Source organism: Dama dama, chromosome 30, assembly GCF_033118175.1.
Source record: "Dama dama isolate Ldn47 chromosome 30, ASM3311817v1, whole genome shotgun sequence".
NCBI classification, from domain to species: Eukaryota; Metazoa; Chordata; class Mammalia; order Artiodactyla; family Cervidae; genus Dama; species Dama dama.
Genome location: NC_083710.1, coordinates 13943825 through 13958238, shown reverse-complemented (window position 1 = coordinate 13958238; position 14414 = coordinate 13943825).

The window sequence follows — 14414 nt, the reverse complement described above, 5'->3', positions numbered from 1 at the left end:
TCATATATCTTCAGGATGTGGACACTAGTTCCCAGAAAGGCCAACTACATATTAAATGTTGGAATTTTGGGTCAGTCTGGCCTCCAGGAAGGGAGGGGTCTATAGAATGCATTTTATCACATGGCTAGTGATTTAGCCAGTCATGCAAACATACCTTTTTCTCTTCACACTAAATTTGTAGAATCTCTCGTTTTCTGCTATCTATTCCTTGGTTTTGAATTAATCTTGAAAGCACTTTTAACTTCCTATTGTATGCAGAGCAGTTGTTGTTCAGTCACTAAGTCATGCTCAGCTCTTTGCAACTTACTGGACTGTAGCACACCAGGCTCCTCTGTCTTTCACTGTCTCACACTTTGCTAAAATTCATGTCCATTGACTCAGTGATGCTGTCTGACCATCTCGTCCTCTGCTGCCTGCTTGTCCTTTTGGCTTCAATCATTCCCTGCATCAGGGACTTTTCTCCTGAATCAGCTCACTGCATCAAGTTTTTAGAGCTTCAGCATCACTTTTTCCAATGAATTGTCAGTGTTAATTTCCTTTAGGATCAACTAGTTTGATATCCTTGCAGTCCAAGAGTCTTCTCCAGCACCACAGTTTGACTATCAAGTTGGTTTTAGAAAAGGCAGAGGAGCCAGAGATCAAATTGCCAACATTCACTGGATCATCGAAAAGCCAGAGTTCCAGAAAAACATCTATTTCTTCTTTATTGACTATGCCAAAGCCTTTGACTGTGTGGATCACAAAAAACGGTGGAAAATTCTGAAAGAGATGGAAATACCAGACCACCTGGCCTGCCTCTTGAGAAACCTGTATGCAGGTCAGGAAGCAACAGTTAGAACTGGACATGGAACAACAGACTGGTTCCAAATAGGAAAAGGAGTATGTCAAGGCTGTATATTGTCACCCTGCTTATTTGGCTTATATGCAGAGTACATCATGAGAAACGCTGGGCTGGAGGAAGCACAAGCTGGAATCAAGATTGCCGGGAGAAATATCAATAACCTCAGGTATGCAGATGACACCATCCTTATGGCAGAAAGTGAAGAAGAACTAAAAAGCCTCTTGATGAAAGTGAAAGAGGAGAGTGAAAAAGTTGGCTTAGAGCTCAACATTCAGAAAACTAAGATCATGGCATCCGGTCCCATCACTTCATGGCAAATAGATACAAAAACAGTGAACACAGTGGCTGACTTTATTTTTCTGGGCTCCGAAATCATTGCAGATGGTGACTGCAGCCATGAAATTAAAAGATGCTTGCTCCTTGGAAGGAAAGCTATGACCAACCCAGACAGCATATTAAAAAGCAGAGACATTACTTTGCCAACAAAGGTCCGTCTAGTCAAGGCTATCATTTTTCCAGTGGTCATGTATGGATGTGAGAGTTGGGCTATAAAGAAGGCTGAGTGCTGAAGAATTGGTGCTTTTGAACTGTGGTGTTGGAGAAGACTCTTGAGAGTCCCTTGGACTGCAAGAAGTTCCAACCAGTCCAAGCTAGAGGAGATCAGTCATTGGAGGGACTGATGTTGAAGCTGAAACTCCAATACTTTGACCACCTGATGTGAAGAGTGGACTCATTTGAAAAGACCCTGATTCTGGGAAAGACTGAAGGCAGGAGGAGAAGAGGATGGCAGAGGATGAGATGGTTGGATGGCATCACTGACTCAATGGACATAGGTTTGGGTGGACTCCAGGAGCTGGTGATGGACAGGGAGGCCTGGCGTGCTGTGGTTCATGGGGTCGCAAAGAGCTGGACACGACTGAACTGAACTGAACTGAGCTGAATACAGCCCCAGTAAAAACTCAGAACAAAAGGCTTAGTGAAGCTTCTTGATGGGTAACCAACCCAGTGATATCCAGGGAAGGTAACGTACCTGACTCCTTTGGGGAATTGTCCCAGACCTTTCACTTTGTGCCTCTTTCTTTTTGGTTGTTCTTGACATATATTTTATAATAAAATTATATTTTTAAGCAAAGTGGTTTCTTGAAATCTCTGAGTTATTCTAGTGAATTACCAAAGCTGAAGACATTATGAGAAATCCTGTATTTTTAACTGATTAGGCAAAGGAGAGAATGACCCCTGAGGCTTACAGATGGCATCTGAAGTGAGTTAAGTCTTGTGAAGAACAGAGTCTGACACTTCGGGTAGTTAGTGTCAGAATTTTACTGAAGTACCGTACTTGGAGTAAAAATGGAATATTTGTGATGCAGAAAACAATCAAAATATTTATTTCTTTAAACATAATAATGTGATTGCAAACTGAAAAAAGGTTCCATAAAAGATTACTACAAAAATGTACAAGATACCATATTCATGTTCAAGGAAATATAAATTATATACAGTGAAAAATGTCTCTATGAAAGTCAGTAGAATTAAGCTATCAAATTAACCATTTTAAAATTTGTGAACATAATTTTACTTTTTAATCTACTGATTTTCAATAAATGGATGTGCCAAAATTCTAAGGAACAATGTGGTGAACTGTATAACCTGATTTTACTTCTGCTGTAAAAGTCTAGGAATGCTCCAAAAATAATTGTAAAAATATTACAAATGTTCCTTTAAAGTGCAGACAGAACCTGAAATAACATGATCTAAATGTCTAGGGAATAAAAGCAAAGAGGAAACTAAAGCACTGTGGATGCCCATTTTGAGGAAGGTGGGTGAGAATGATGGGAGGATGCTGATTTAGGCAATAGTGTGCTGAGGCTAAAGCCAGTGGTAAAAGTATGAAGGCTGCATATTTGAAAGGTGGAATATTTAGGGCTTCCCTGCTGAAAGTTGTGTCCTTTGAGAGGTTTCATGCTCAGTAAAAATGTGTTCTAGGAATAAAATGATGCCATTTTCCCCCTGAGAGTCTGGCATATTTTGTTATCTAATCTTCCTTCTTATTAAATATATTAAAATGCATTAATGGACTAATAAGAATATAAAGCACACTCAGAGGCCAAAACAAATAAAGGCAAATTCCTTGGAGTAAACAGCAGTGGAGCTGGCTTAGGCCTTGAGGTTATTTGCCTCATGTGGTGAAAAATGCCATGAAACACCCTAAAGGATTATTCTACCAGAGTACAGGTAATTATCAATAAGCCTGTCACCTATGGGACTCCACTGCAGGAAAGCTGTTCTTGGTTCTGAGACAAGATAAAAAGAATTTTTGTTTGAAAATTCACACCTAAAATACTGGATCTCAAGTACCTCTGTAACCAAAGTCACATTATATGGCAAGTTTGATATACACTCAAGACAGATATGTGGCAGATTAAAAAAATAATAATAATCCTTTCTGGAGGAATAAACTTTGCATAGTAGGACTCAGATAATTTCCACAGATAAAGTTTTAAGAAATATGAAATCTGAGTGAAAAATTTCAAAACATTCAAGGAAACAAGTCATGACCACTGATTGCATTCAGCAGAAATAATAGATAACAGAATTAGACTGCTGAGAATTCATATATAGGAATTATAGTGACTAAGGAACTTAGGGGACATCATCAAACAGACCAATGTACTCTCTATGGGACCACAGAAGAGAAAAAAAATTGAAAGGAGAAGAGAACTTAGTTGAAGATATTAAGACCCCAAACTCTCTAAATCTAGGAAAAGAAATGGACACCCAAATTTAGTAAGTTCAAAGGGCTTACAATATGTGGAACATAAAGAGTTCCATGTGAATACACATTATAATCCAACTATAAAAACTCAAAGACAGTTTTGAAAGCAACAGGAGAAAAGTGAGAGGGATCTCTCACAAGATTATAAGCAAATTTAAGCAAATTATAAGATTATAAGCAAATTTCTCAGCAGAAACTTTTCAAACCAAAAGGGATTGGATGATACAGTCAAAGTGCTGAAAGAAAAATAACAATTGACAATCAAGGATACTATATCTGATAAAACTGTCTTACAAAAATAAAGGACAAGTAAAGACCTTCCCAATAAGCAAAACTAAAGAAAAAAAAACTATCACTACTAGATCTGTCTAAAGAATTGCTAAAGGGAATCTTTTGAGTTGAAATAAAAGGCAGCTAGAAAGCAACATGAAAACATATGAAAATATAAAGATACCTGGTAAAAGAAAATAAATAATTTTTAGAAAAATACACAGGCAGCACTGTGTTACTGTAATGGTTGTACATACGTCACTTTTAATTTTGACATAGGACTTAAAGATAAAAGCATAAAATAACTATAGCAACAAAACTATGTTAGTGGGTACAAATTACTAAAAATGCAATTTATGACTTCAATAATGTAAAGTAGGGGAAGAGAGATGTAAAGGGATAGAGTTTATATCTGTGACTGAAGTTAAGTTGCTATCAGTTTAAAACAACTTACAAAATAGCAATAGTTAAGACCTTTACTAACAGTAATTACCTTAAGTGTGAATGGATTAAATTCCAGAATCCAGAGACATAAAGTGACTGAATGGATAAAAAACAGGACCCAACTAAATGATATCTGTAAGGTACTCACTTTAGATATTTAGGCACTTCCCTTGTGGATCGGCTGGTAAAGAATTTGCCTGCAACGTGGGAGACCTGGGTTCAGTCCCTGGGTTGGGAAGATCCCCTGGAGAAGGGAAAGGCTACCCACCCACTTCAGTATTCTGGCCTGGAGTTGCAGAGAGTCAACATGACTGAGCGACTTCCACTTTCCCTTTCCCTTTAGATATAGGAACATATATAGGTTGAAAGCAAAAGGATTATAAAAGATATTTCAAGAAAATAGTAACCAAAAGACAGCAGGGGTGGTCACCCTTAGACAGAATAGACTTTTAAGTCAAAACCTGTTTTAGGAGGAAAAGATTATATAACAAAGAATCAGTTCTCTAAGAAGATATAGCAATTATAAATAAATATACACCTATCAGAAAAATCCATATATATGAAGAAATATTGAAAACATTAAGGAGAGAAATGGATAGGAATATAATTATAGTGGGATATTTAAACATTCCACTTTCAATAAAGAATATATCAGTTCAGTGCCATTCAATCATTCAGTCGTGTCTGACTCTTTGCGACCCCATGAACCACAGCACACCAGGCCTGCCTATCCATCACCAACTCCCGGAGTCCACCCAAACCCATGTCCATCGAGTTGGTGATGCCATCCAACTATCTCATCCTCTGTCATCCCCTTCTCCTCCTTCCTTCAATCTTTCCCAGCATCAGGGTCTTTTCAATAGAGAGAAAATCAATAAAAATAACAGAGGACCTGTAGTTGATTTACAATGCTGTGTTAGTTTTAAGTGTATAGCAAACTGGTTATATGTACATATTCTTTTTCAAATTATTTTCCCTTAAAAGTTATTACAAAATATTGCATATAGTTCCCTGTGCTATACAGTAGGTCTTTGCTGGTTACCTATTTTATATATAATAGTGTGTATGTGTGTATCCAAAACTCCTGATTTATCCCTACCCTACACTCCCCTTTGATAATCAGAAGTTTGTTTTATGTGTGTGTTTTTCTGTTTTGTAAATAAGTTTATTTGTATCATGTTTTTTAAGATTCCACATGTTAAGTTATATCACATGATATTTATCTTTCTCTATCTGGCTTACTTCATTTTGTATGATAATCTCTAAGTCCATCAATGTTGCTGCAAATGACATTTATTCTTTTTTAACACTGAGTAATATTCCATTGTGCATGTATATATATATATATATATATATATATGTATCTATAAATACATACATATATACATAACAAATCTTCTTTATCCATTCATCTGTTGATAGACATTTATGTTGTTTCCATGTCTTAGTTATTTAAATAGTATAGCTATGAACATTGGGGTGTATATACCTTTTCATACTATGGTTTTCTCCAGATATGTACCTAGGAGTAGAATTGCAAGATCATTTGGTAACCCAATTTTTATGTTTTTAAGCAATCTCCATATTATTCTCCATAGTGAATATACTAATTGACATTCCCAACAACAGTGTAGACACTCTGGGAGTTTCTTTTTTGCTACACCTTCTCTAGCATATATTATTTTATACTTTTTGATTATGGCCATTCTGACTGGCATGAAATTAAAAGGACTAAAATCATATCAGACATCTTTTCTCATCACAAGGAATTAAGCCAGAAATTAACAGCAAAAGAAAAATTCACAAGAAAGCAAAAAGGAAAATTCACAAGTATGTGGAAATTGAAGAAAATACTCTTAAAAAACTAATGATTAAAAAGAAACTATGGGCAAATAGAAAATAAATAGAAAATATATTTATGCAAATGAAAATAAAACATACTAAAACATATGAGGTATAGTAAAGGCAATACCAAGAGGTAGTTTACAGTGATAAATATCTACATTTAAGTAGATCTCAAATCAGCATCCTGAATTTACACCTCCAGAACCAGAAAAAGAATAGCAAACTAAACTTAGAGTTCATTTAAGAAGATACCAAAGATGAGAATAGAAATAAAATAGAGAATATAAAAAATAGATAAATCAACAAAATTGAGAAACTCTTAACTCTGTTGTTGCTCAGACTCTAAGTCATGTCTGGCTCTTTCTGACCTCGTGGACTGCAGCACATCAGGCTCCCCTGTCCTCCACTATCTCCCGGAGTTTTCTCAGATTCATGCTGACTGAGCCAGTAATGTCTGAGTAATGATTGAGCCAGTAATGATTGAGCCAGTAACTTAACTATCTCATCCTCTGCCTCCCCATTCTCCTTTTGCCTTCAGTCTTTCCCAGCACCAGGGTCTTTTTCAATGAATTGGCTCTTCTCATCAAGTGGCCTAAGTAGTGTAGCTTCAGCTTCAGCAACAGGCCTTCCAATGAATACTCAGTATTGATTTCCTTAAAAAGAGATAGTTTTAAAATTTAAAAAGGATGAAATGAAAGAAGAGACACAGCTGATGGTGCACAACTAAAAATAATTAAAAGAGACTACTATGAACAAAATAAATAGCCTAAGAGAAATGGATAAATTTCTAGAAATATACAACTTACCAAGACAACATCATGAAGAAACAAAAAACCTGAATAGACCTATAACAATAAATAGATTGAATCAGTAATCCAAAACTTTCAAACAGAGAAAAGCCCAGGGCCAGATGGCTTTTCAGTGAAAAGACAATCTTTTCTCCATTCTATAGCCTTGGAACCCTTGTTGATTTGACCAAAAAGATGATTTGACTGTGACCAAGTATGCTGTGCACTTAAAAATAGGTACTCTTATAGCTTTTCTGTTATGTGTTTACCAAAATTTCTAAAGAGAAGACCGAAGATATAACTTAAAGAATGAAAAACAAAGGAATGAGAATCTTAAAAAAATGTAGAATCATAAGCAAAAGGACCACAATAAACTTTTAAAACTAATATTCTCACTGAAAATTGAAAACTGAAAAGAATGGGTTGTGTTGAAGAGTGAATTTGTAAAGTGGAAAACAGATTGTAAAAATTACACAGAATAAAGCAGAGTGAAATGCAGAGATGGAAAATATGAAGAGTTCAGAGGCATAGATAATGAAATATCTAGCAAATGCCAAATATGAGTTCCTGAAGGAGCAATAGAGGAGAAGAGAGAGGTGCAAGATTTAGAAGAGAAATTTGAAGAGAATTACTGTAAGACCTTTGCTGACAGAACTGATTACTCAGATTTAGGAAATACAAAGAATTCCAAGTGGATTAAATACAAGGAAATTCACACCTTGGCCTAAGTTATTTAAACTGTATGACCCTAGACTCAAAATAAATATCTTTGAGCAAAGAAAAAAGATTGTAAAAGCAAGCAGAGATCTGCAAAGAAATAACAAAGAAACTTACAGCAGATATCTCAAAAGCAAAGTTAGAAATCATAAGAGATCCAGTAAGCTCCTCAAAGGACTAAAATAAAAATGCATTAAAGTTCAAGTATAAAACTGAACAAGGAATATTTTAATTGTAACTCCTACTATTTTTTTACTGATACCATTAAGTGAAAAGGCAAACACAGGTAAATACTTGTATGTGTACTGACAAAGGACTTGCATTGAAAATAGGTAAAGAAATCCTACAAATACAGAAGTAAAAAATAGTCAACACACTGCAACAAAATGACAAATTTCTTCAATAGCACTTTAATTCCAAAAGATGGGCTAATGGGCCAGCTAACATATGAAATCGTGTTCATAATTGTAAATCATTGATGAAAACCAAACTAAAACTATAGGGCACAGCCATCAAAATATTAATAGTTAAAAACTTTAAAAAGTGACAAGTGTTGGAAAGTCTAAGGGTCAATTAGAAGGCTCTGTAGAAGAAAAGAAAATGTGTTTCAGTGAAAAACTGTGTTAACTAAAGAACACTCCTGTAATTCATTTAATTCTAACTTTTCCTTGTCTTGAAACTATTTTTAAACAATGCATTTGTTGTCTATAGAGGACAAACTCTGGTAATCTGATTCTATCTGTTTGTTACCTTTCAGCTATTTTCAACTCAATATATTTTTTCTTTTGGGTTTTCTTTCAAGCTGATGATATCATCAACCTGCTTCTCTCAGTGAATGTGTTAAAATGTTCAAGGTGTTCATTTTCGTATCTGTATGATGTATTATGAAAGTCATAATTGTACACATTTATAAAAATTATTTTTACTCTTTTACACTGCTGGTGGAAGTATGAAATGGTAGCACTCCTTTAGAGAATGTTTGGCAATACTTAAAGGTGAACATATTCACATACTATGTATACATTGTTACAGAGTGTGTGTATATGTGCACCAAAGACAGGTGCAAGAGTGTTCATATCAAGACTTATTTGTAGTAGCTTATGACTGGAAGAAATCTGAATGTCCACAACAGCACAAAGTATGAAATATATCCATAAATAATTTAAAAAAAGCAAAAAGAAAAACTCTATAAAACATGAGCAAATTATTACCATCATTATGTAGAATGAAAGAAGCCCAAACAAAAGATTACAAGCATAATTCCATTTATATAAAGTTCAAAAAAAAGCAGATCTAATCCAGAAGTAATTAACCATTGAGGACTACTGTTATATTGGTGTAGGGGACTAAGAACTGAAATAGGTCGTGAGGAAAGACTCTGAGGTGAGAGTAATTTTCTATTTGTTGTGCTGGTTTGGGTTTATTGATATGTTCACTGAACAAAAATTGTTTAAGCTTCTGTATGTCACTTTAAAGAGCATTTGTCAATGTTCTGTTATATTCCAACAAAACAGTATATGTATTTATATATATAATGCATATGTCTAATTAAAAAGAGGGCAAAATTAAAAGATTTTCAGACATTGAAAGTTACATGACCCACAGCTTCTAGCTCAAAAAGTTACTAAAGATTTATCTCATTAAGTAAAATATATCTCATTAGAATATATCTCATTATCTTAATGAGAACATATCTCATTAGAATGAAGGGATGAGATTCAAGAAGCAATAGTGGACAATTTTTTTTTTTTATTATTATTATTTTTTTTTTCCAGTGGGTTTTGTCATACATTGATATGAATTAGCCATGGAATGGATTTACATGTATTCCCAATCCCGATCCCCCCTCCCACCTCCCTCTCCACCCGATTCCTCTGGGTCTTCCCAGTGCACCAGGCCGGAGCACTTGTCTCATGCATCACACCTGGGCTGGTGATCTGTTTCACCATAGATAGTATACATGCTGTTCTTCTGAAATATCCCACCCTCACCTTCTCCCACAAAGTTCAAAAGTCTGTTCTGTATTTCTGTGTCTCTTTTTCTGTTTTGCATATAGGGTTATCGTTATCACCTTTCTAAATTCCATATATATGTGTTAGTATGCTGTAATGTTCTTTATCTTTCTGGCTTACTTCACTCTGTATAATGGGCTCCAGCTTCATCCATCTCATTAGGACTGGTTCAAATGAATTCTTTTTAATGGCTGAGTAATATTCCATGGTGTATATGTACCACAGCTTCCTTATCCATTCATCTGCTGATGGGCATCTAGGTTGCTTCCATGTCCTGGCTATTATAAACAGTGCTGCGATGAACATTGGGGTGCACATGTCTCTTTCAGATCTGGTTTCCTCAGTGTGTATGCCCAGAAGTGGGATTGCTGGGTCATATGGCAGTTCTATTTCCAGTTTTTTAAGAAATCTCCACACTGTTTTCCATAGCGGCTGTACTAGTTTGCATTCCCACCAACAGTGTAAGAGGGTTCCCTTTTCTCCACACCCTCTCCAGCATTTATTGCTTGTAGACTTTTGGATAGCAGCCATCCTGACTGGCGTGTAATGGTACCTCATTGTGGTTTTGATTTGCATTTCTCTAATAATGAGTGATGTTGAGCATCTTTTCATGTGTTTGTTAGCCATCTGTATGTCTTCTTTGGAGAAATGTCTGTTTAGTTCTTTGGCCCATTTTTTGATTGGGTCATTTATTTTTCTGGAATTGAGCTGCAGGAGTTGCTTGTATATTTTTGAGATTAATCCTTTGTCTGTTTCTTCATTTGCTATTATTTTCTCCCAATCTGAGGGCTGTCTTTTCACCTTACTTATAGTTTCCTTTGTAGTGCAAAAGCTTTTAAGTTTCATTAGGTCCCATTTGTTTAGTTTTGCTTTTATTTCCAATATTCTGGGAGGTGGGTCATAGAGGATCTTGCTGTGATTTATGTCGGAGAGTGTTTTGCCTATGTTCTCCTCTAGGAGTTTTATAGTTTCTGGTCTTACATTTAGATCTTTAATCCATTTTGAGTTTATTTTTGTGTATGGTGTTAGAAAGTGTTCTAGTTTCATTCTTTTACAAGTGGTTGACCAGTTTTCCCAGCACCACTTGTTAAAGAGGTTGTCTTTTTTCCATTGTATATCCTTGCCTCCTTTGTCAAAGATAAGGTGTCCATAGGTTCGTGGATCTATCTCTGGGCTTTCTATTCTGTTCCATTGATCTATATTTCTGTCTTTGTGCCAGTACCATACTGTCTTGATGACTGTGGCTTTGTAGTAGAGTCTGAAGTCAGGCAGGTTGATTCCTCCAGTTCCATTCTTCTTTCTCAAGATTACTTTGGCTATTCGAGGTTTTTTGTATTTCCATACAAATTGTGAAATTCTTTGGTCTAGTTCTGTGAAAAATACCGTTGGTAGCTTGATAGGGATTGCATTGAATCTATAGACTGCTTTGGGTAGAATAGCCATTTTGACAATATTAATTCTTCCAATCCATGAACACGGTATGTTTCTCCATCTGTTTGTGTCCTCTTTGATTTCTTTCATCAGTGTTTTATAGTTTTCTATGTATAGGTCCTTTGTTTCTTTAGGTAGATACACTCCTAAGTATTTTATTCTTTTTGTTGCAATGGTGAATGGTATTGTTTCCTTAATTTCTCTTTCTGTTTTTTCATTGTTAGTATATAGGAATGCAAGGGATTTCTGTGTGCAAATTAACAAAATTAGAAATGAAAATGGAGAGATCACAACAGACAACACTGAAATACAAAGGATCATAAGAGACTACTACCAGCAGCTCTATGCCAATAAAATGGACAACTTGGATGAAATGGACAAATTCTTAGAAAAGTATAACTTTCCAAAACTGAACCAGGAAGAAATAGAAGATCTTAACAGACCCATCACAAGCAAGGAAATCGAAACTGTCATCAAAAATCTTCCAGCAAACAAAAGCCCAGGACCAGATGGCTTCACAGCTGAATTCTACCAAAAATTTAGAGAAGAGCTAACACCTATCTTACTCAAACTCTTCCAGAAAATTGCAGAAGAAGGTAAGCTTCCAAACTCATTCTATGAGGCCACCATCACCCTAATTCCAAAACCAGACAAAGATGCCACAAAAAAAGAAAACTACAGGCCAATATCACTGATGAACATAGATGCAAAAATCCTTAACAAAATTCTAGCAAACAGAATCCAACAACATATTAAAAAAATCATACACCATGACCAAGTGGGCTTTATCCCAGGAATGCAAGGATTCTTTAATATCCGCAAATCAATCAATGTAATACACCACATTAACAAATTGAAAGATAAAAACCATATGATTATCTCAATAGATGCAGAGAAAGCCTTTGACAAAATTCAACACTCATTTATGATTAAAACTCTCCAGAAAGCAGGAATAGAAGGAACATACCTCAACATAATAAAAGCTATATATGACAAACCCACAGCAAGCATCACCCTCAATGGTGAAAAATTGAAAGCATTTCCCCTGAAATCAGGAACAAGACAAGGGTGCCCACTCTCACCACTACTACTCAACATAGTTTTGGAAGTTCTGGCCACAGCAATCAGAGCAGAAAAAGAAGTAAAAGGAATCCAGATAGGAAAAGAAGAAGTGAAACTCTCACTGTTTGCAGATGACATGATCCTCTATATGGACAATTTTTTTAACATGTTGGGTAAACCTGTATAAGCAATAGTCAATTATGGCAGATTATGGAGGGTCCGAACAAGTTAGACCCAAAATACAAAGCAGTAACAGCATGTATGACACAAGGAAGTTAGGAGAATTACATCTGTCCTTTGGTTAACCCACAGGCTCCACCCGCCTGCCTCTGCTCATCACTCCTGAACCTGTGTTTAGAGTCTGCCTGCTGTCTTCTCCTTTGAACTTTTGCTTTCCAGGCGGTCCTCCAAGAGGCCATCTAGGTTTCCTCCCACTCACACTGTCAACTTCCAGGATGCAAGGCAGTGACCAACCCCAGATTCCCATTCTTTGCTCCAAGAGGTGTGTCAGAAACAGGATGCTGCTCCTTCTGAATACCGAGGTCGGTGGCAGTCTGGAAATCCCACCATCTTCTCAGCAGTTTTCCACTTGAGCACTGACACTGATCTTGAGTTCCTCTAAGAGTTCCAGGAAACACTTTACGGCTTCATCTAAGAAGTTGCTTTTTCAGAGTGCTTTAGTTTGTTGTTTTCTTTGTTTCTGTTACTACCCACTTCTCGTAGGTATTCATGATGAAGGGACAATGGTTCCGTCCAAGACAGGGGAGATTTCCTTTCTTCTTAGAATGAGCCTTACACTGCACGAGTCCGCTCTGCTTAAATCGTTGGCACAGCATAATCACTGAAGTATTCTTTGCAGAACTTGAGGACCCTCCATCCCATACATCCTGCTTTTGAATTATTGATTCAATTTCACAGAACAGGTGGTCTAGCCTTTTGTTGGTACATTTCACTAAGGAGACCCGTGTACTTTCTGAGGAGTAGTTGAAAGCCATATGTGAATAATTCTTGGACTTTCAGTCAGTTTGACTTTTATGTGTGGCTGCTCCCATTCATCTGTGCAGATATCAAAAACTGTCTAGAAAGCTATTCTGAGAATTCTTAGTTGCACTCAAGTCATGGTTAATAAAATGAGAAATGCATTTATTTTGTGAGGATCTTCACTGAAATCTGGACTCAATATTGTCTTAAACCTATCTTGATAGCAATCACTAAGCAAAAATGTGCAATTGCTATTTGACCATTTTGACCTACAAAAACAGACATCACATATATGTTTAGTCCAAGTGAATGAGTGATAATTTAGTTTTTACTCACAAAATGATATCATAGTATCACAACAATTTCTACTTACATATTCTTGAAATATTTTTCTAACTACTTTTCAGAGGGTAGTGACCAGTTTTCAGGTGGGAAGACTCTCTGTGGTGCCAATTTAATTAAGAGAGAATCAGACTGAGAAAAAACTTTTACAATTCTTTCCTACAGGGACTGTTGGAAGTTATACTGATGTTACTTGTTCCTCTGCCTTGAAAGATAGGAAAGAGAGACTTGTCTTCTTCTTCTTTTTTTTTTTCCAATTTAAACCCTCAGAATAGAGAAGAGCTCAGGATGCATAGGCAGACATTAAGTATTAGCACGAATACTCAAATGACTACTTTGATTTTTATAGGTGCTGTACCTGGAAGACAAGTAGAAACTCAAATGAACACTTATTGAATTCTAGGCACTTTATTTTTTTATATTTGTTAGAATTCCTCATTAAAGAGTTATATGTACTTATTATTAACAACTTTAAATATTCTAGAAATATGTAACATAAAATGAAAATCCACCTCATCTAGTTCCCAAGGTGACAACAATTTACATGTTGTGGATATTCCCCAACATTTTTCTGTCATACGTATTTGCATACTTTGCTTGGAAAATCCCATGGACAGAAGAGCCTGGTGGGTTACAGTCTATGGGGTCGAAAGAGTCAGACATGATTTAGTGACTAAAACCAACATCAGCATCATACATTTAAATCCAACCTGATGCAACTATTATTCATTGTAAGACCATTTATCATGATTGGTCAACAAAAAATAGAATTCTATATCACTAAAGGTGTGCTATGATTCATGGGGTCGCAAAGAGTCAGACACGGCTGAGTGACTGAACTGAACTGACTGAAAATTACCATTTAACAGAAAAACCTGCAATCACTTTTTAAAATTCAGATGAACATT